The sequence below is a fragment of the Trichosurus vulpecula genome, chromosome 2 (genome assembly GCF_011100635.1).
Source record: "Trichosurus vulpecula isolate mTriVul1 chromosome 2, mTriVul1.pri, whole genome shotgun sequence".
Taxonomy (NCBI): Eukaryota; Metazoa; Chordata; class Mammalia; order Diprotodontia; family Phalangeridae; genus Trichosurus; species Trichosurus vulpecula.
In genome coordinates this window covers 81,764,639-81,785,802 of record NC_050574.1, presented here as the reverse complement: position 1 = coordinate 81,785,802, position 21,164 = coordinate 81,764,639, and the positions used below count along the sequence as shown (strand labels likewise).

Sequence of the window (21,164 nt, the reverse complement as noted above, 5' to 3'; positions counted from 1 at the left end):
AGCACCTTTGTACATTTCTTGTTGTCTGTTGACTGAGCTTCGTGTCTGCATTTTGTGAGTGTAAATTACCAATTTTAAAAATTGCCTTTTAGTCACTAACCCTGCTTTACCCCCTACCAATCTCTGCAAATCACAGAATTTCATTTCTCTTTATATACCACCTTTCTTTCAAACATGGCAAATTTCTTAGCCATATACATTTTTGCTTGCAAACCATGTTTCAGATTCTACTGAGATCTAATTTCGTTTTATTCCATTGAATCCATTTTGCAAATTACCTCAGTATTCTTATATATCTCAAATTTTATATATCTCAACTTTTTCTTGCCACTTTTATGTCAGTCAGTCAGTCACCAAGCATTTATCAAGGACCAACTATTTGCCAGGCACTGTACCAAGTATCATGGATACAAAGAAAGGCAGAAAATAGTATCTCTCCTTAAGGAGCTCCTTCTAATGTTCTCTAACATGAAAACAATTATGTACCAATAAGATACATTCAAGATAAATTGTAGATAATCGCATAACATTGGCTACCGTTTCCCTAACTGCCTGAGGGCCTGGGACTATTATTTAACTACTGCCACTGGGTTCTCTAGTACCCTTAAGGGTGTTGGGGTTACCTGGGCTATGGGGTTGGGGTTGTCAATGACTGTGGTCCCAAAAGATGTTGTTCCCTTTGATTGTAGGGATCATTTCATGCACCCCAGTTCCATTTAGCCACTACCAGCTTAGATTTTCAAAGGAATATTACTTCAAAATGTATAACAAACATATAAACAGATTCCTAACACATGGAAGGCATAATCTTTCTTGTACATAAACTTGGTCTCTGGGGAGGGATGGGGATTAGGTTCCCTGCTTAGCTCAGTTCTTTTTTTTTTCCCAAATGTTTTTTTCATTTATTTAATATATTTAGTTTTCAGCATTGATTTTCACAAAAGTTTGAATTACAAATTTTTCCTCATTTCTACCCTCCCCCCACTCCAAGATGGCATATATTCTGGTTGCCCCATTCCCCAGTCAGCCCTCCTATCTGTCACCCCACTCTCCTCCCATCCCCCTTTCCCTTCTTCTCTTGTAGGGCAAGATAAATTTCTATGCCCCATTGCCTGTGTATCTTATTTCCTAGTTGCACGAAAAAAATTTTTTTTTTGTTGTTGTTGTTTTTGAACGTCTGTTTCTAAGACTTTCAGTTCCAAATTCTCTCCCCTCTTCCCTCCCCACCCACCCTCCCTAAGAAGGCAAGCAGTTTGACATAGGCCACATGCGTAACATTATGTAAAACCCTTTCACAATACTCATGTTGTGAAAGATTAACTATGTTTTGCTCCTTCCTAACCTATCCCCCTTTATTGAATTTTCTCCCTTGACCCCGTCCCTTTTTGAAAGTGTTTGTTTTTGATTACCTCCTCCCCCCATCTGCCCTCCCTTCTATCATCCCCCCTTTTTAATCTTCTTCCTTCTTCTTTCTTGAGGGGTAAGATACCCAATTGAGTGTGTATGGTATTCCCTCCTCAGGTCAAATCCAATGAGAGCAAGATTCACTCATTCCCCCTCACCTGCCCCCTCTTCCCTTCCTACAGAACAACTTTTTCTTGCCACTTTTATGAGAGATAATTTACCCCATTCTGTCTCTCCCTTTCTCCCTCTCTCAATATATTCCTCTCTTATCCCTTAAATTGATTTTATTTTTTTAGATATCATCCCTTCATATTCAACTCACCCTGTGCCCTTTGTGTGTGTGTGTGTGTGTGTGTGTATGTATATATATATATATATACACCTACATATACATACATAGACACACACATATGTATATATATGTATACACACACACACATATATATATATACATATATGTATATATATATGCATATTCCTTTCAGCTACCCTAATACTGAGGTCTCATGAATCATACACATCATCTTTCTATGTAGTAATGTAAACAAAACAGTTCAACTTTAGTGAGTCTCTTATGATTTCTCTTTCTTGTTTACCTTTTCATGCTTCTCTTGATTCTTGTGTTTGAAAGTCAGATTTTCTATTTAGCTCTGGTCTTTTCACTGAGAAAGTTTGAAAGTCCTCTATTTTATTGAAAATCCATATTTTGCCTTGGAGCATGATACTCAGTTTTGCTGGGTAGGTGATTCTTGGTTTTAATCCTAGCTCCATTGACCTCTGGAATATCATATTCCAAGCCCTTCGGTCCCTTAATGTGGAAGCTGCCAGATCCTGTGTTATCCTGATTGTTTTTCCACAATATTCAAATTTTTTCTTTCTGGCTGCTTGCAGTATTTTCTCCTTGACCTGGGAGCTCTGGAATTTGGCGACAATGTTCCTAGGAGTTTTCTTTTGGGGATCCATTTAAGGAGGCGATCTGTGGATTCTTTCAATTTCTATTTTACCCTCTGGCTCTAGAATATCAGGGCAATTCTCCTTGATAATTTCTTGAAAGATGATATCTAGGCTCTTTTTTTGATCATGGCTTTCAGGTAGTCCAATAATTTTTAAATTATCTCTCCTGGATCTGTTTTCTAGGTTAGTGGTTTTTCCAGTGAGATATTTACATTGTCTTGCATTTTTTCATTCCTTTGGTTCTGTTTTATAATATCTTGATTTCTCATAAAGTCACTAGCTTCCACTTGCTCCAATCTCATTTTTAAGGTGGTATTTTCTTCAGTGGTTTTTTGGACCTCCTTTTCCATTTGGGTAATTCTGCCTTTCAAGGCATTCTTCTCCTCATTGGGTTTTTGGAGCTCTTTTGACATTTGAGTTAGTCTATTTTTTAAAGTGTTGTTTTCTTAATTTTTTTTCAGTATTTCTTTGGGTCTCCTTTAGCAAGTCATTGACTTGTTTTTCATGGTTTTCTTGCATCATTCTCATTTCTCATCCCAATTTTTCCTCTACTTCTCTAACTTGCTTTTCCAACTCCTTTTTGAGCTCTTCCATGGCCTGAGACCAGTTCATGTTTTTCTTGGAGGCTTTTGGTGTAGGCTCTTGGACTTTGTTGAGTTCTTCTGGCTGTATGTTTTGGTCTTCTTTGTCACCAAAGAAGGATTCCAAAGTCTGAGACTGAATCTGGGTGTGTTTTCACTGCCTGGCCACGTTCCCAGCCAACTTACTTGACCCTTGAGGTTTTTGTCGGGGTATGACTGCTTGTAGAGCAAAGAGTACTTTGTTCCAAGCTTGAGGGGATGTGCCTTTGATTTCAGAGCTATTTCTATACAGCCAGCTCTGCCACCCCAGCACTCCTCCTTCCTCAAGAACCACCAACCCGGACCTGACCCAAATCTTCAGCAGGCTGTGTGTCCTGCTCTGATCTGCCACTTAATTCCTCCCACCACTAGGCCTGGGGCCAGAAGTAACTGCAGCTGTAGTTCTGTAGCTGCACCTCCCCCCGCTGCCCCTGGGGTGGTGGCTGAACCACGAACTCTGTCCCCTGCAGCTTTTCCCATTAACCTTCTCTGTTGTCTTTGGTGTTTGTGGGTTGAGAAGTCTGGTAACTGCCACAGCTCACTGATTCAGGATGCTAGGACCTGTCCTGCCTGGCTCCTTGTCTGGTTGGTCCTGCTGCCTCCCACGCTGAGCTCTGCTCCCCTCCACTCCGTATGTGATGGACCTCATCCAGTGACCATCCAGGCTGTTCTGGGCTGGATCCCTGCTTCCCTCTGCTATTTTGTGGGATCTGCAGTTCTAGAATTTGTTCAGAGCCATTTTTTATAGGTTTTTGGAGGGACGTGGTGGGGACCTCACACAAGTCCCTGATTTCTAGCCGCCATCTTGGCTCCACCCCACCTTAGCTTAGTTCTTAGAAAGAGCAGCCTTAAGTTCTAAGTCCAAAACCCCTCCTTGGGCTCCAGTATTAGGTACTCTGGTTTCTCTGGGCTTTCCTGTTAAGCTGATTGGCTAAACGCTCTTACCTGCAATCTTATTGCCGTGGCTCCAACTACCCGAACTAACTACAAGATGTCTGGGGATCACCACTGGCACCTAAAACTGCTAACAATTGAGACCAGGTCAGAGCGCAGAGCCCTGGCTGCTGGGCAGCTAGCCAGAGGCCTCCAACCCCAGGCAATGGCAAGGTGGGTGGAGCCAACATGCTGCTGTGAAAGGAACTATGGGAGCTCTCTCACAAATTCTGTCAGATAAATCTAAAAAAGTGAGTCTGAGCAGATTTGAGAGAGTTAGAAGCCACTAGCAGACTTAGAGGGGTAGGATCTCCAGGCACACAGATCGGCACCAGACCAAACCGACTGGGAACAGCAGAGGAATCCAGCCAGCCTGCTGGTCTGGGAGAGTGCTGGGTGAGTGAAACGCTGGAGCAGGAACAGGCCCAGGACAGAAGTGCCAGCCGAAGCCACGATCTAGCTTCTCAGCCCCGGATGAGAGTCTGTCAGAGCACAGAGCCTGCAGCCACGCCAGCACCTAGCCAGGAGGCCTCCAACCCACAGTGTAAAGTTTTGAAACTAGCCTTCTTGGACTCCCGGTACCCAGGATGTGCAGGTAAAATGGCTCATATTCCTCACTTGAATAAACCGAGAGAATAAAACCTCAGGAGAAATAGAGGAGGCAGAAGAGAGGCTTCAGAAGCGAGAGAAGTGGGGGAGAGGGCCCTTCCTGTGGTGGCAGAAGGATACTAGTGCAGGAAGAGAGGTGTCCCAGCAGCCTTCACCTTAGCAGAACAAGAGTAACTGAGCCTCAGGGGTTCCAGGACCCCAGACTTGGCTTTGCACAGCCAGGGGAAGTGGCAGACACCAACATAGACACAAGCTGAGAACACCCCTGCTGTAGAGCAGTCCTGGGGAAGAGGAGACTGCCAGCAGGCAGACCACCCCTCCCCCACACCTCACGAAACCAGAGGCCATAGGACATAAAGCTAAATACCAACACAAGAAACTTGGGACAGAGCCCCCTGAGCCTCAGAAACAGAGATCCACTTCAGAAACCAGGAAGGGAAAAAAAACACCATGAAAAAGAATTGTAAGAAACTTTCAAAGACAATTGACTCACATTATGGAGACAGGGAAGACCAAAATACCAATTCAGAAGAGGACACTATACCCACATCTGAAACCTCAAAAGGGAAAGTGAACTGGCCTCCAGACCAAAAAGCATTCCTGGAAGAACTCAAGGAGGATTTTAAAAATCAAATTAGGGAGGTAAAAGAAAAAATGGAGAAAATGGAAAAAAATTCATTGAGGAAAACGAATCTTTAAAAGGCAATATTGGGGAATTGGTTAAGGAAAATCAGACTATAAATGTAGAAAATGTCTCATTGAAAAGTAAAATCAACCAAATGGAAAAGGAGATAGAGAAGAAGAAGGAAGAAAACAAAACATTAAAAATTAGAATTGGGCAAGTAGAAGCTAATGACTCTATGAGACATCAAGAATCAGTCAAACAAAATCTAAAAAATGAAAAGATAGAAGAAAACAGGAAATGTCTCACTGGAAAAACAACTGACCTGGAAAATACATCCAGAAGATATAATCTAAGAATTATTGGTCTACCTGAAAGCTATGATGAAAAAAAGAGCCTGGACAGTATCTTCCATGAAATCCTTAAAGAAAATTGCCCGGAGGTCCTAGAACCAAAGGGTAAAATTGTCATCGAAAGAATCTGTTGGGGACTTCTGGGGGTGGAGCCAAGATGGTGGCTGGAAAGCAGGGACTTATGTGAGGTCCCCACCACGTCCCTCCAAAAACCTATAAAAAATGGCTCTGAACAAATTCTAGAACTGCAGATTCCACAAAATAGCAGAGGGAAGCAGGGATCCAGCCCAGAACAGCCTGGATGGTCGCTGGATGAGGTCCATCCCCTATGGAGTGGAGGGGAGCAGAGCTCAGCATGGGAGGCAGCAGGACCAACCAGACAAGGAGCCAGGCAGGATAGGCCCTAGCGCCCTGAATCAGTGAGCTGTGGCAGTTACCAGACTTCTCAACCCACAAACACCAAAGACAACAGAGAAGGTTAATGGGAAAAGCTGCAGGGGACAGAGTTCGTGGTTCAGCCACCACCCCAGGGGCAGCGGGGGGAGGTGCAGCTACAGAACTACAGCTGCAGTTACTTCTGGCCCCAGGCCTAGTGGTGGGAGGAATTAAGTGGCAGATCAGAGCAGGACACACAGCCTGCTGAAGATTTGGGTCAGGTCCGGGTTGGTGGTTCTTGAGGAAGGAGGAGTGCTGGGGTGGCAGAGCTGGCTGTATAGAAATAGCTCTGAAATCAAAGGCACATCCCCTCAAGCTTGGAACAAAGTACTCTTTGCTCTACAAGCAGTCATACCCTGACAAAAACCTCAAGGGTCAAGTAAGTTGGCTGGGAACGTGGCCAGGCAGTGAAAACACACCCAGATTCAGTCTCAGACTTTGGAATCCTTCTTTGGTGACAAAGAAGACCAAAACATACAGCCAGAAGAACTCAACAAAGTCCAAGAGCCTACACCAAAAGCCTCCAAGAAAAACATGAACTGGTCTCAGGCCATGGAAGAGCTCAAAAAGGAGTTGGAAAAGCAAGTTAGAGAAGTAGAGGAAAAATTGGGATGAGAAATGAGAATGATGCAAGAAAACCATGAAAAACAAGTCAATGACTTGCTAAAGGAGACCCAAAGAAATACTGAAAAAAAAATTTAAGAAAACAACACTTTAAAAAATAGACTAACTCAAATGTCAAAAGAGCTCCAAAAACCCAATGAGGAGAAGAATGCCTTGAAAGGCAGAATTACCCAAATGGAAAAGGAGGTCCAAAAAACCACTGAAGAAAATACCACCTTAAAAATGAGATTGGAGCAAGTGGAAGCTAGTGACTTTATGAGAAATCAAGATATTATAAAACAGAACCAAAGGAATGAAAAAATGCAAGACAATGTAAAATATCTCACTGGAAAAACCACTAACCTAGAAAACAGATCCAGGAGAGATAATTTAAAAATTATTGGACTACCTGAAAGCCATGATCAAAAAAAGAGCCTAGATATCATCTTTCAAGAAATTATCAAGGAGAATTGCCCTGATATTCTAGAGCCAGAGGGTAAAATAGAAATTGAAAGAATCCACAGATCGCCTCCTTAAATGGATCCCCAAAAGAAAACTCCTAGGAACATTGTCGCCAAATTCCAGAGCTCCCAGGTCAAGGAGAAAATACTGCAAGCAGCCAGAAAGAAAAAATTTGAATATTGTGGAAAAACAATCAGGATAACACAGGATCTGGCAGCTTCCACATTAAGGGACCGAAGGGCTTGGAATATGATATTCCAGAGGTCAATGGAGCTAGGATTAAAACCAAGAATCACCTACCCAGCAAAACTGAGTATCATGCTCCAAGGCAAAATATGGATTTTCAATAAAATAGAGGACTTTCAAACTTTCTCAGTGAAAAGACCAGAGCTAAATAGAAAATCTGACTTTCAAACACAAGAATCAAGAGAAGCATGAAAAGAATTTATGCTCCTTGAGGACAAGAATGGCTTTGCTTTTAAGCCTGGCATCTACAGCACCAAGCACATTGAGGAAAGGCAAAAGGCAACATTGGAGTCTTTTCTCTCTACAGTTCATGAGCTATTCTATCCCCCTGAGCTTGAAGGGGAGAAAAGACCCCAGTGCTCTAACTATTCAGCCTTCTTCATAATCTTCTTGTTGAAGGCTGGGATGAAAAATATTGCAGATTCAATTCTATCTGGATACATTCCAACTTTTATGGGACTATACATGTATACATCCAAAATCTTTACAAACTGGTGCTCATATTTAAAACACTGGGAGGGTCCTTAGATGCTCAAAGAAGAATGAAACTCAAGGTACCTTTTTGGCAAATTTATTCACCGGCTCAGGACTGGAAGAAGATGGTGGCCAAAGAAGACTAGGAGCAAAGCACACTCCCAGGTTGTATGATGTCATCTGATTTAAAGTTGCTTGTTGCTTGATGTTGTGCAATAAGCCAAATAGATGCCTCAAAAGAATGAAATTCATCCTAGGAAGCCGCTCCAATGCCCTAAAAATTGGAGGAGGAAAAAATGGTGTTTTTAACGTAAAATATTTGGCTTATTAGGTTATTTAATAAAAATCAAAAGAGAAAAAGAGAACAGTGTATTTTTCACAACTCAATGAAAGTGGAAAAGAATGCAGACATGTCAAAGTTTGTGAAAATACAATGCCTGGAATATTTTTCTGGAAAAAAAGAAAGAATCCGTTGATCACCCCAGGAAAAAGATCCCAAATTGAAAACTCCCAAGAAATATTATAGCCAAATTCCTGAACTACCAGGTTAAGGATTGCAAGCAGCTAGAAAGAAACAATTCAAATATTATGAAAATATAGTCAAGATCACACAAGATGTTTCAGCTTCTTCATTAAATGATAGGAGAAATTGGAATATGATATTCTGAAAGGCAAAGGAGCTTGGACTACAACAAAGGATCAACTACCCAGCAAAACTTTGCATAATTTTCCAGGCGAAGAGATGGACATTCAATGAAATAAGGGAATTCCAGATGTTTCTGATGAAAAGGCCAGAGCTCAATGGAAAATTTGATCTCCAAATACAAAACTCAAGAGAGACATAAAAAAGTAAATTGGGAAAAAAAATGCTAGTTAATAAATAAGGCTAATTAATTTCATCCTTATATAGGATTATTTTTTAATACATGTTTGATATGTATGTATGTATGTATACATATATAATATGTCGGTCTTGAGAATAGTAGACTTATGATAGTTGAAAGGGATATTCATTGACCATGGATGTCAGTATAAAATAACCTACATAATGATAAAAAATATAATTATAGAGATATAAAGGGATGTTTCTGGGAGAAGAGGTAAGGAGGTAGTAGAAAAGGGTATATTACATCACATGAAGAGGCACAAAAACATATTGTAGTATAGGGAAAAAAGGGAGGGAGAAGAGCAGTATGTGACCTTTAGTTTCATCGGATTTGGCTCAAGAAGGGAATAACATAACCTGATAAGTATAGAAATCTAACTTGCCCTACAGGCAGTAGGAGGGGAAAGGGGGAAAAAAGGGAGGGGGGTAGTTAGAAGGGAGGGAAAAAGCAGCAAGTAGAAAACAGGAAGATACAGGAGGGGAATCAAGAGGGAGGGTAAACTGAGGAAGGTGGTGGTCAAAAACAAAACTTTGTTGAGGAGTGGAAGGGGAATGGGAGAAATAAAAGCATAAACAGGGGGGAAATAAGATGGAGAAAAAGGCACAGATAGCAATCATAATTGCGAAGGTGAATGGGATGAATTCTCCCATAAAACAGAAATGGATAGCAGAATGGATTAAAAATCATAATCCTACAATATGCTGTTTACAAGAAACACATTTGAAACAGGTTGATACATACAGGGTAAAGATAAAAGGCGGGAGTAGAATATATTGTGCTTCAGCTAAAGTAATGAAAGCCAGGGTGGCAGTCCTAATTTCAGACAAAGCAAAAGCAAAGATAGATCTAATTTAAAGAGGTGAGGAAAGATACTACATACTGCTAAAAGGCACCATAAACAATGAAGCAATATCACTGTTTAACATATATGCCCCAAGTGGTATGGCATACAAATTCTTAGAGGAGAGGTTAAGGGAGTTACAGCAAGAAATAGAAAGCAAAAATATAATAGTGGGGGACCTCAACCTCCCCCTCTCTGAACTTGATAAATCTAACCTCAAAATAAACAAGAAAGAAGTTAAGGAGATGAACAGAATTTTAGAAAAGGCAGATATGATAGACAGCTGGAGAAAACTGAATGGGGATAAAATGGAATATACTTTTTTCTCAGCAGTACATGACACATACTCAAAAAGTGACCATGTACTAGGGTATAAAAACCTCACAATCTAGTGCAGAAAGGCAGAAGTAGTCAAAACATCCTTTACAGATCATGATGCAATAAAAACTACTTGTAATAAACAACCATGGAAAAATAAGCTAAAAATTAATTGGAAACTAAATAATCTAATTCTAAAGAATAAGTGGGCCAAAGAACAGATCATAGAAACAATTAATAACTTCATTCAAGGGAATGACAATAATGAGACAACATACCAAAACTTATGGGATGCAGCAAAAGCAGTTCTTAGGGAAAGTTTTATATCTCAAAATGCTTAAATGAATAAAATAGAGAAAAAGGAGATCAATAAATTGGGCATGCAACTGAAAAAGCTAGAAAAAGAACAAATTGAAAATCCCCAATTAAATACCAATTTAGAAATACTAAAAATCAAAGGAGAGACTAATAAAATTGAAATCAAGAAAACTATTGAATTAATAAATAAAACCAAGAGCTGGTTTTATGAAAAAACCAATAAAATTGATAAACCTTTGGTCAATTTGATTAAAAAAAAGAAGAAAATCAAATTACCAGTATCAAAAATGAAAAGGGTGAATTCACCTCCAACGAGGAGGAAATTAAAACAATAATTAGTTACTATTTTGCCCAATTGTATGCCCATAAATTTGACAATCTTAGGGATATGGATGAATATCTACAAAAATATAAATTGCCCAGGTTAACAGAAAAGGAAGTAAAATCCCTAAATAACCCCATCTCAGAAAAAGAAATTGAGCATGCCATCAATGAACTCCCTAGGAAAAAATCTCCAGGGCCAGATGGTTTTACATGTGAATTTTATCAAACATTTAAAGAACAATTCATTCCTATACTTTATAGATTATTTTGGAAAATAGGTGGAGTCCTACCAAATTCTTTTATGACACAAATATGGTACTAATGCCCAAACCAGGAAGAGTCAAAACAGAGAAAGAAAATTATAAACCAATTTCCCTAATGAATATTGATGCAAAAATTTTAAATAAAATATTAGCAAAAAGATTGCAACTTATCATGAGAATAATACACTATGACCAGGTAGGATATATTCCAGGAGTGTGAGGCTGGTTAAATATTAGGAAAACTATCAGCATAATTTATCATATCAACAGAAAAACTCACAGCAACCATATGATCATCTCAATAGATGCAGAAAAAGCCTTTGACAAAATACAACACCTATTCCTATTAAAACACTAGAAAGCATAGGAATAATTGGAGCCTTCCTTAAGATTATAAATAGCATCTACCTAAAACCATCAACAAGCATTATTTTTAATGGGGATAAACTAGATGCATTCCCAATAAGATCAGGGGTGAAACAAGGATGCCTATTATCACCCCTACTATTCAATTTGGTACTAGAAAAGTTAGCTGCAGCAATAAGAGAAGAAAAAGAAATCGGAGGAATTAGAATAGGCAAAGAAGAAACTAAATTATTGCTTTTTGAAGATATGATCATTTACTTACAGAATCCTAGAGAATCAAGTGAAAAACTACTTGAAATAGTAAACAACTTTATCAAAGCTGCAGGATATAAAATAAATCCACATAAATCCTTGACATTCCTATAGATTACTAATAAAGCCCAACAACAAGAGATAGAGAAATTCCATTAAAAATTATCATAGACACTATAAAATATTTGGGAGTCTATCTGCCAAGACAAACCCAGGGATTATATGAACATAATTATGAAACACTTTTCATGTGAATAAAGTCAGATCTAAATAAATGGGAAAATAGCTATTGCTCATGGTTAGACTGAGCTAATATAATAAAAATGACAATTTTACCTCAATTAATTTACTTATTCGGTGCCATACCAATTGAACTACCAAAAAATTGTTTTACAGAGCTGGGTAAAATAATTACAAAATTCATCTGGAAGAACAAGTGGTCTAGAATGTCTAGGGTATTAATGAAAAGAAATGCTAGGGAAGGTGGCCTAGCCATACCAGATATTAAACTGAACTACAGAGCAGCAGTCATCAAAACTACCTGGTACTGGCTAAGAAACAGAGCCGTGGATCAGTGGAATAGGATAGGCACACAAGATGGAGAAGTCAACAACTATAGCAATCTACTCTTTGATAAACTCAAAGAATCCAGTGTCTGGGCTAAGAATTCACTATTTCACAAAAACTGCTGGGAAAATTGGAAAATGGTAGGGCAGAAACTGGGCATAGACCAATATCTTACACCATATACCAAAATAAAGTCAAAATGGGTTCATGACTTAGGAATAAAGGCTGATACTATAAGCAATTTGGGAAAGTAAGGAATAGTTTACCTATCAGATTTATGGAAAAGCAAAGAATTCCTGACACAATAAGAGATAGAGAGCATTACAAAATGCAAAATGGATAATCTTGATTATGTTTAATTGAAATGTTTTGTATAAAAAAAATCAAATGCAAAAAGATTAGGAGGGAAGCAGAAAATTGGGAGAAAATCTTAACAACCAGTGTCTCTGATAAAGGCCTCATCTCTAAAATATACAGGGAACTGAGTCAAATTTATAGGAATGCAAGTCATTCCCCAATTGAGAAATGGTTAAAGGATATGAACAGGCAGTTTTCAGAGGAAGAAATTAAAGATATCTATAGTCATAGGAAAAAATGCTCTAAATCACTACTGATTAGAGAAATGCAAATCAAAACAACTCTTAGGTACCACATTTCTCCTGTCAGATTGGCTAACATAACAAAACAGGAAAATGGTAAATGCTGGAGAGGATGTGGGAAAATTGGAACACTGTTACACTTCTGGTGGAGTTGTGACCTGATCCAGCCATTCTGGAGAACAATTTGGAACTATGCCTAAAGAACTATAAAAATGTTCATACCCTGTCACCCAGCAATACTACTTCTAGGTTTGTATCCCAAAGAGATCACACAAGTGGGAAAAGGACCCATATGTACAAAAATATTTATAGTGGCTCATTTTGTAGTTGCAAGGAATTGGAAATCAAGGGGATGCCTATCAATTGGGGCATGGCTGAACATGTTGTGGTACATGAAGGCAATGGGATACTATTGTGCGGTAAGAAATGGGGATGATACGGACGTCATTAACAACATGGAAAAACCTACACGATATAATGCTGAGTGAGTGGAGCAGAACCAGGAGAGTATTATACACAACCACAGATACATGGATTCTGTGATGTCTAACCCTGATAGACTTCGTTCTTCTCAGCAATACAAGGTGCAAAGACAACTCCAAAGGGCTCATGATGGAGAGAGCTATCTACGTCCAGAGAAAGAACTATGAAGTATGAATGCAGATTGAGGCACATTGTTTGCTTTCCTTTTTTTTCTCCTTTGTTTTTTTTCTCCTTTGTTTGTTTTTGGTGTTTTTGGCTTTGTTTCTTCTTTGTCCTGATTCATTCCATTGGTCATAATTCTTCTTTACAACTTGACTATTGTGTAAATGAGTTCAATGCGAAGTTATGTGTAGAAGATATATCGAATTCCATGCCGTCTTGGGGAGGGAAGTGGGGAGGGGAGGGAAGAAAATCTGGAACTCAAAATTATGTGGAACTGAGCATTGTAAACTAAAAATAAAAAATCTTAGTTATAAAAAAATGAACTTTTTAGAAAGAAAAAAAATATGGAAAGATTGGACGTCTGAAGGAAAACATTATCTACCCTCAGAGAAACAGAGGACAAACAAGTATACTACAGTCTTGCATAGATGCCTATGAATATATATGTCAACATATGACTATGAGTATAGATACATAAGTATATGCATGTGTACGTAAGAGTATGCATGTATGTATATATGCATAAATATATCTGCTTGCATGTATATGTGAACATGTATGTGTATGTGTGTATATGTATGCATATGTATTTGTGTGCATATTTGTATATATGTGTGTATTTTATATATATGTGTGTGTGCGTATGTGTGTATATATCTATCTATCTATCAGTGCTTAATTATAGCCATCTTGGGGGAGGAAGGGAGGAAGAGGGAAAAGAAAGAATAATTAAAAAGTACACAGCAGAGAACAAAAGAAAATCTACAAGACAGAGCCCCACTCACATACACAGGGAAATAGACACCAAGTCAGTGAGCATGAGAGAGGAACAGAGACAGAGACCAATAAAGACTGAGATACAGAGGTAGTAAGAGATACAGAAAAGGAGGTACGAAGGTGACCGAATGGAGAGACTGATGGCCATAGCGTCAGGAAGACATGAATTTAAATCCTGATTCAGGCTCTTCCTATGTTTGTCACCCTGATCAAGTCATATTTGATTTCTCTTTGTCTCATGTATAAAATGTGGATATTAAAAGAGCCTACCTCAGAAGGTTGTTGTAAGGATCATATGAGTTAACATATGGAAAACACTGCAAATCTCAAAGTGCTGTGTAAGCGCTGACTAAATATGCATATGTAGACACACATATTTATATACATATAAATCATTAAAACTTAAAACTGCACTAAGCTTTTTTTGGGCAGCGTGTGTGTGTGTGTCTGTGTGTGTGTGTGTGTGTGTGTGTGTGTGTGTATGTGTGTGTGTGCTCTTGTGGAAATATGGAAAGTGTAAAAACCATCAAATGAGTGAATGAATAATACATCTAATAATCACTTGTTATGCACAAAGCACATAGAGCTTGGGATGCAAAGTGAAAAGCCAATCCCTGTTCTCAAGGAGTATATATTCTTTTTTTAAAATTAAATTAATTTTTTGATTACATTTTAAATTCTGAACTGTCTCCCTCCTCACTCTGCACTAGACAAGGCCACCATCTCTCTCTCTCTCTCTCTCTCTCTCTCTCTCACACACACACACACACACACACACACACACACACACAGCCATCAGGCCCTCACTATTTTGCAGTGGTGGTCAGTAGTGCACATGGACCTCTGGTCTAGCACCAGCCAGTGGAGGACCCTTCAATCTTTCACTGATCAGCAGCCTGACCCCCACACAGTCAGTAGGGTGAAAATTCTTGAAGCTGAGGCTGCCTCCTAAACAGTTGCCCATAGGGCTTGTTATTTGTTGATTTGGTGGTATCTGCCTAGAGGTATCTGTGTTTCAATCAGGCCAGACCACTACCCTTGGAGGTCAGGTCTTTCCTAGTCCTCCCAAGTTGTCTTAGGTTGGACAACTGCTTTACTTCAACTTTTAATTATTTCTCTCACTCTGAAGTTCACTTTGAGGCATTATTTTAAATTATTTGCGGGGGGGAATTTGGGAAAGCGAGGTAATTTCTGCCATCTTTCCCCCACATTCTTTTTAAAAAAATTATCTTTATTTTCAGTTCCATGTTCTCTCTCTCCCTTTGCCCCCTCCCTCACACCTTGAGAAGGTAAGAAATACTTAAAATATACTCAATATACATATATAGTTATGCAAAACATATCTCCCCATTAGCTATGTTTTGAAAAGTAAATCAGCACTCTGAGTCCATTAGTTCTCTACCTGGAAGGGGATGGCATTTTATATCATGAGTCCTTTGGAGTGGTGGTGGACCATTGCATTGATCAAAGTAGTTAAGTCTTTCACAGTTGGTTATTCTTACAATTTTGCTGTTATTGTGCATTGTTCTCCTGGTTCTGCTCACATCAGTTTATGAAGGGTTATACATTTCTTCCCTCAATTTTCTTCCTTTCTTCTGATCTTCCCTATATTTGTTTTATTTGTACAACTCCTTTTTAATTTAATGTAATTGAAATTATGCATTGTACATCTCAGTCTGCTCTCTATCTCTTGTTTATTCATAAATTGTTCACCTATCTATAAATCTGAGAAGAAATATATTCTATGTTCTTTAAATTTTCTTGTAATATCTCTCTTTATATCTAGGTCATGTATTCATTTTTACATTATCTTGGTAAATGGTGTAAGATATTGGTCTATGCCCAATTTCTGCCATACTGCTTTCTAGTATTCCAAACAATTTTTACCAGATAATGAATTCTTATTCCAAAATCTTGTTTTTACACATGTTGAATATGAGGTTATTATATTCATATTGTATATATTTATTTGCTTCTGTAAATTGCATGTTGCCCTACCTCTTATCCACCCACCCCCTCCCCAAGTCTCTTATCCCCTTCCCCTCCTATTTCCCTATTGGTAAGATAGATTTCTATACTCACCTGAGTGTGCATATATATATTCTTCTGTCTTGGAACCAATTCTTACAATAGTGAGATTGAAGCATTGTCCACCATTGCCCCATTGCCCCATCCACTATAAAAGCTCTTCCTTGCACATCTCTTTATTGTGAGTAAAATTTTCCTATTCTGCTTCTGCCTTTCCCCTTTTCCCCTTTGGGAAACTCTAGAAAATGACCTGAATTTCCTTATCAGTGGGGAATGTGAAGCTACTGTGAACTGTATACAGATGAACCAGGTGAAAAAGGAACTGGAAAGTACTTCTCAGAGAAAGAGAAAGACGTCTGAAGCAGAACCAAGTACCATCACACACCAGGAAGTGATAAAAAATTCCCACTTTCTAGAATTAGCTAAGAGGCTTGGTCCAGAGCATTACTATCCAAGGATGATTCGGAAAAGATTTCCATCTGATCTACAAGGATTCTGTACATGACAGTCAGCCAGACACAGACAAAGAATTGCCATTTTATTTCCTACGAAAGCTGTTGATGCTGGATTATTGACTGAAATACTTGCTCTGTAAAGGTGATGGAGACACAATGGGCAGTGGGATACACTGACTCTGACAAATCTTGAGGCTGACCCTTCAGATCCTTATGATGAATTATCTGATGATAGGAACACACCCTTTCTCTTCCTGTCAAAAAGTCCACACCACATCTGTAGCCAGAATGGACTTTGTTTTCTTTGAATGACTCAGCTTGCCTCGTTGAGCTTCCCTGGATGCTGGGGCTTGCTCTTCCGGGGCAGGAGGCCCAGCGACCATGCCAGGGATTGGAGAGCTTCCTGTGTGATGAGTCGTGGGGCTGGCTGAGGGGAGGTGTGTTAACGTGGTCTACGCTAGGGGGAGGGGCCAAGTCAAGAACCAATCGGCCCTGGTCGTTCAGGCGGCGCTTGATGATGTCAAAAACTCTATAAGAGGGGAGAGGACAGCTTGAAGATCCTCCTTTCCTTTTCCGGTTGGAGCCAGAGACGCCTACAGCCGAAGCTGAGCGGCTGGTAGCAGAGCTGACTAGAGGCTAGTGGGTAATCTTCTTACCGTAGAGGGGAAGCATGTATACGATTTTGCCTTATACCATCTCGCTTCTCTGTGGCCTCCTGGTTACCCTTGTTAGGCGGACTTATTGGGCCTGGAAGCTTTTGATGAAAATATCAAAATGGGGATGCTGGTTTGTGGGCTTGTTATTGTGGAGTGTAAATACATGCTTTAGTTCTCCTGCCTTCTGCCTAGAGAATTCCTTATATCCTGCGGTTCTGGACCTTTTAGGCACATATGAGATTCTCTTTGAAATCATAAATTCTGCCTTCCTAATATAACATCCACCCAATGGACACCCAGATGATGATTTTTCACTGTAGCGATGATTTCATGAGACCATACATTTCAAACAAACTTTCCATTTCTCAATTTGCTCTCCCCCTTGTGGTTCCCAATCCATGTACCTCTGTGATAGAATTCCCCCTCTGGTCTCTCAGCCAAATCAAGAGAAGCTGGAGACAGGTGGAGAAATCATCAGGAGAAGACACAGTCATTAATTTTAATAACCAACTCATCTCCCAGGTACCCATCCCCATAGTGTCCTTTATAAGAGTTGTGAATTCTGCTTCTTCTTCCTAATCTCAGATCTTGAACTCTCTGCTGAGTAAGCACAAGCATGATGCTTTTTTCCACCATCACTGCCGAGGCAGCAGCAAGTCCTGCTTCTTAATGGGAGGTATGGTAGAGATCTCCTGATTCTGTCCGGGGGGGGAGAGATGAGGACAGATTCGAAAGGTGTGTTACCTTCACCAATCTCCATGGAGATGCTGAAGATTATGAGACACAGCTCCAATTTCTGCAGGAAATTGCTTCAGTCACAGTGGTCCTTGTTTCTAATTCTGATAAAAGTGAGAGGACTGTCCAAATGGCCCGGGACCTGTGGAGGTCAACAGAACTTTTGGTTTATTTGTTTGATGACAGAGATGAGAATGCATACAATGATTCTGGCCAGAAATTGAGGATTGGGATTAGGAATGGAAATGAGGCTGAATTAACGGATGAACTCACAAGTGTCATCAATCATTTGCTGAAGTCTTCAGGTCCCTTTCTCAGTCTGGAAGACTATACTGAAGTTGCTTGGCACTGTAGATGTGCATAGGAAGGAGTGTCAGGAGGCTAAAGGAAAGGCACAGGCTTTGCTGGCCCTCATGAAAGAGATAATATTGTCTGAAATGAAGGAGAGATTACTGCGCCTTCAAGGAGAGCTTTGGCACCAGTGGTGTAAGAAGGACAAGGAGCTTCTTCTGCTGTGAGACAAAGGGAACTGCAGCCTTGAACAGTACAAGAGTGAAATTGAGACAGAAAAACAAATAATAAAACAAACACAGCTGAGGAGGGCATTTCCACTCAATGACTTGATGCGATCTGTGCTTGAAATCCTTCAGTCTCACTCAGAGAAAGACAACAGCACTGAGTTGTATTTCCTACAGTGGCTGAGTATATTCATGGACAGCCTGAACACAACTGTAGAAAAACTCTAGAAGAGGAATAACCAGTTGTGGTCCCTGGTGACGGCAGAAAACCAAAAGGGATTCAAGAGTCCCTCCTTGAAGCGCCATGAAATGAAACTAGAAGTTGTCTCAAAGGAGATCAGGGATTCCTCATTGGGTATTGAACATCTCCTCAGGGAGGTTGGCCAGATCTGTGAAGCTTTGGAAGAATCTTCATCCCAAATGGACACTGTGTTCTTCTCCCTTCCTCAAATTGCTGCTGACCTGATGGTTTCTGGGTACCCCCTGGAGCTGATGGGTGGGGATGCTTCTTATGTACCCCTGAAGTGGGTAGCAGCTGTTTTTGACAGACTGAGTGAGAAAATTGAAGACCAAAAGCTCTTTGTTCTCTCTGTTCTTGGCCAACAAAGCACAGGGAAGTCCTCTCTGCTGAACGCTATGTTTGGCCTGCGGTTTAATATCAAATGCTGGGTGACACACAGGAGGAGCTTACAAGCAGTTGCTGAAGGTGGAGGAGACAATCTGAGAAGTACTGGGATTTGGCTTTGTCCTTTTGGTTGACACAGAAGGACTCTGGGCCCCAGAATTCACTGGTAACTCACAAAATCGGGATAATGAGCCAGCAACTTTTGTCATTGGACTTGGAAACCTGACCTTGGTCAATATATTTGGCGAAAATCCTTCAGAAATGCAAGATATCTTGAAAATTGCTGTCCAGGCTTTTCTGAGAATGAAACAAGTGAACATTTCCCCAAACTGTCTCTTTGTGCATCAGAATTTGGGGAAATCACTGCCAAAGATCAAAACTTAGAAGGAAGAAGGCGACTGCAGCAGAGACTGGATGAAATGGCAGCCATAGCTGTGGAACAGGAACAGTACTCTGGTATTACCTGCTTCAATGGTGTCATTTGGTTTGATGTCAACATTCATGTCCATTACTTTGCTCACCTATGGGAAGGGGATCCTCCAATGGCCCCTCCCAACCCCAGTTATAGCCACGAAACCCAGGAACTAAAAAGAGAAATTCTCTTGGCTGCCAAAAAAGAATCCAAATGCAGCATCCTGAAGATGTCTGAGGTGAAAGTCTGGATCCATGATTTGTGGAAAGCCTTGGTGAATAAAAACTTCATCTTCAGCTTTAGGAATACCCGGGAGATCATTGCCATGGTCAAACTTGAGACAATGTATAATAACTAGACTTGAAATCTAAGAAGTCATGTGTTGGATTTGCAGAACCAACTGACCAATCAGATTCAGAATGGGGAAATTCTGGATCTGCCAAGAAGTGCTATTGAGGCTAACACTGCAGAAAAATATGAAGCCCTCAAGCAAGAGCTTCAAAGATTTCCTGCCAAGGTGCAACCTCTATCACAGCATTTGCTGACTTCCTGTGGAGCAAGCTCACTGCTTCCCTACCTATAGCCATCTGGAAAAAGATAGCCCTTGAGTTTGTTGGGGAGATAAGGGCTTACTGTCCTGCCTTCAGTGGAAACTGATCCAACCTGGAGAAATACATTCTCATCTCTCTAGCTAAGGAAGAAATCTTTGAGAATTATTAGGAATACATTCACATACCAAAACAGTTTTTTAAGAATTACACTGAGAAAGTGATCCAAGCATATTGTATAAATAGAGGAAATGAGAAGTTGAAGAATTTTTTAAGTAAAAGCTTATAATTTTTCAAGAAAGTCATCCTCTCTGCCTTCATGAGTCAACTTTGGTGGCTAAGGACCAAAACAATTCTGCATCCATGTGGCTACCAAGAGGAGACTTAAGAAGCATTGAACACCAGGAGATATCTGACATTGAATTCCTGAAGGAAGCTATGAATGAACACCTGGATATCAGAATCCAAAAGGTAGGAGAGGCCTGTGAAATTACATTTATAAAGACAGTTGTACCTGAGATTCTGGTAATGCTCTCTGATCAGCTCAGTGGCTGCTGGAATCAATGTCCTTTTTGCAAAGCAATTTGTACAAATACAGCCATAAATCCTTCTGAGGACCACAGTGTCCCTTTTCATTGTTCTCAGATTGTCACAGGCACAAACTATTGCAGGACTGATGAGTTTGCACCTGATTTCTGTACCAGCTGTGTGTCAAGTGATCTTCTGTTTGTTCTTGATGATGGTAGGAGTATCCCATATAAGCCTTATTGTCAGGCAGGTGATGAATATGCCACATGCAACATCACTCCAGATACATCTGCCCAGCCATACTGGAAACGGTTTGTTTGTCACTTCAGGTTACAATTAGAAGACCATTACAATTTCAAATTCAGTGGCAGAGGTCAGATTCCTGATGCATGGTTCTGAATCACCAAGCAGGATGTGCTGAATGACCTGAATAAATAATAATTCTCAGTGATACCAGGGATCCTTAATGTAGAGAATTTTGAGAACTTGTCCTCTCAGAAACAATTTTTCACAATATGAATGATGGAGGCATAGGAGTACCAGACATATGTTATAATGTGGTTATAATCAACATTCTGTATCACTGGTTAAAAAATAAAATGAGATTTGGATGGAAAGACTAGACAATGGAGAACCAGAAACACTTGATCTTAATCTAACAGTTTTTAATAAGCAAGGATCTAAATTATTTCTGGAAGAACCCCTGTTTGTAAGAATTGTTGGAAAATCTCAAAAGGAGTTTCACAGAAATTAGGTTGATTGTACCAGCTAACACTAAATACCAGTG

The 21,164-nt window shown here is 39.9% G+C and overlaps 1 pseudogene; it reads left to right on the top strand.

The window, feature by feature from the left end:
* Nucleotides 1–4,385: 4,385 nt before the first annotated feature.
* LOC118836499 lies at nucleotides 4,386–20,815 on the top strand (annotated as a pseudogene).
* Nucleotides 20,816–21,164: the final 349 nt, after the last annotated feature.